Source organism: Acomys minous, assembly GCF_964271855.1.
Source record: "Acomys minous genome assembly, chromosome: 2".
NCBI classification, from domain to species: domain Eukaryota; kingdom Metazoa; phylum Chordata; class Mammalia; order Rodentia; family Muridae; genus Acomys; species Acomys minous.
Genome location: NC_140484.1, coordinates 21,735,761 through 21,738,260, shown reverse-complemented (window position 1 = coordinate 21,738,260; position 2,500 = coordinate 21,735,761). Strand labels below are relative to the sequence as shown.

General features: G+C 43.0%; 1 protein-coding gene across 4 annotated transcripts in view; it reads left to right on the top strand.

Moving 5' to 3' along the window:
- The window catches only part of PLCE1 (phospholipase C epsilon 1), a 284,075-nt gene that overhangs the window by 244,495 nt on the left and 37,080 nt on the right, over window positions 1-2,500 (top strand). The gene's annotated exons all lie outside the window — the stretch shown is intronic.

Genomic DNA, 2,500 nt, shown 5'->3' with positions numbered 1-2,500 from the left:
GCAATAGCAGAAAAAACACATTTTCAGCCTTTGAGTTTCTGGTGGTTGAAGCGCCCTTGGCAAGGTGTTCCAGGCTGTGCCTAAATCTCTCTCCCACGCGGTCGGCAGGGCACAGCCTCACGGCTCTGCGCTCTATTCCTCACTGTCATGCTGTCATGCTGTCACTCTGGCCGTCTGGCACCACAGAGAGAAGGCTCATTCTCCTTCCTTCCTCTCCCTGGTCTCAGATTTCTAACCCAACAAGACATTTCCTTCCGGCCCCACCAAAGAGAAAAACATAAGTGGTGGCTAACGACACAATTTTTAGAAGTCAAAGAAATCATGTTAGCCAATGGCTACTAGTGACGGACTCTTCTCAAGACAGAAGTGGGGTTCATAGGAGTTTCCCTTGCTTTTAATCGGTGTCATTAGTGGGAGATTACACAACTTTTTCTCCTGCAGCTTCACTGACAGTGGGCTTTTACTTGGTGACCTCTGAAAGGCAACAGTATTCCCATGAGAAAACGCCAAGGTTTCTATTTTTAAAAGTTGTATAAATTTTTTTTTCCAACGAGACAGCATCTCTTTCTTTAGTCCTGGCCGGGCTGGAACTCCTGGTCCTTTGGGTTTCATCTCCTACTTAGTATTCTACATTGGGCTGGGGGATTGGCTCAGTGGTGGAGCCTTTGCCTGTGATCCCTGGGACACACATATGCTGCTCAAGATAGACTAACTGCTTGCTCTATGTGTAATTGTCCCCACACTAGTGAACGTATGCCATTGATGTAAAGGCCACTGAGCCACCTCCATGTGTCGGCTTCGTGTCCTCGGGGCTGTTTCTCAGCGTGTTACATACAGTTCAGACCCTTCGTCACTGGAGACAGCTCAGTTGTATTTTGATCTAAAACATTATACTAAGCCATGTCCATTTAATATTTAGCCTTCGTAACAGCTGATTGCTTCATGATGTCAGTTAAGGGCCTGCTTATTTGATCTGAAATGCCATGAGGTAATAAAAAAGAGAAAATTTGAATGGAGTCAAGACAATGTATTAGCATTCTGGTCCTCAAAAAAAAGTCATGAGATTGTGGAAAGTTTTATATTGACATGTTTTACCCCCATGGAAATGCCCCAGAGCAAAACAAACTGACTCAGAGTAAATGAAAAATTATACTTAAGAAATCAGCCAATCCAGATGTTATTTGCTGCTGTAAGAAGTCAGTCTGCCAGAATATAAATCCTTTCTCCATCATAAATTACTACTGGACTTTTTGTACTTTTAAGAACAGGAAAGGGAGCCTTTTAAATGATCATTTTCAGTATTTTTTTTCATTTGCAAATAGCAAAATTAACAGAGGAAAGAAAGATTTTTGTGGTTTAGTTTTGTGTAGAGGAGTAAAATTTGACTCTACTCCCCCACTGAATTTGTAAATTAATTGTTTTCATTGTTTAAAGGTGGGTGGAGTGTTTGCAGAAAGTAGAGGGCCCCCCAGGCTCTCCTCCCGTGGAGTATGAGACTTTAGACAATGCCTTTTTGCCACTATGAACCATAAGTTTCTCTGATATGTCATGAAAAAGTTCTGTCAGGTGTTTGGTGATGTGCTTACACACACACACACACACACACACACACACACACGCACACAAACATTTCCAACACAATCATCTGTGGTCTGTGACAGCTGATGTCCACTGCCATGGCTATTGGCCATTTCATTTGCAAGATCCCTCTGGCCGGCTGACTTCCAAATAGGCCTTGAAGTTATGACATGCCTTTGGGAAGTCTGTCCTGTGGCAGCTTCTGTAGGCAGCCAGTAAAGGCCTTTTGCAAGCACATGCTTTCAATTGGGGATTGCACTGCATCTCTCGTGGAGTTTAATCAGAGCCATAGTAGGAATGTTCCAGGTCTCACTAACTAGTAATATGAATGGGCAGCTGTTAGCCTAATTAACACTAACAATGTTTGCTTTGGGGTCGTTTTGGTTTGTTGTGATACAATGTCTCGCACAGCCCAGGCTAGCCTTGAATGCTCTACATCACTGACAACAACTTTGAACTCCTCATCCTTTTGCTTCTACGACCCAAGGACCAGGACTGACTGTGTTGCTATTGTTGCTAAGTCCTTGAACCTATAACAGTCAAAATATTAGCTCTCTAAGATACACTCGCTGTTTTGTTCCTCTGTGATCTAAGCTGTTGTAACCTATGCTTTGCTCCACGTCTTAATTTGGTTTATCTGGCCTTGACTTAATTCTCCTTACCTGTATTTTCTTTCTGCTTCTGTTTCTCTGTAGCAGATGTCCTTACTGCTTCCCCTGTTCCTAACAGTCAGGAAGGTAAACACCCTTGGAACCTGCTGTTTTAACTGCATGGATGTCCATGTTATGTCTTTACTGTCTTGGGCCTGATTAGCATGAGGCTGTGACACTTCTGTGCATAGAAATGCAGTGACGTCATTTATCTCTCAGGAAGCTGCATGGCCCTGGTTTGCTATAAGGATATTTTGGTCTAAGCATTTTTA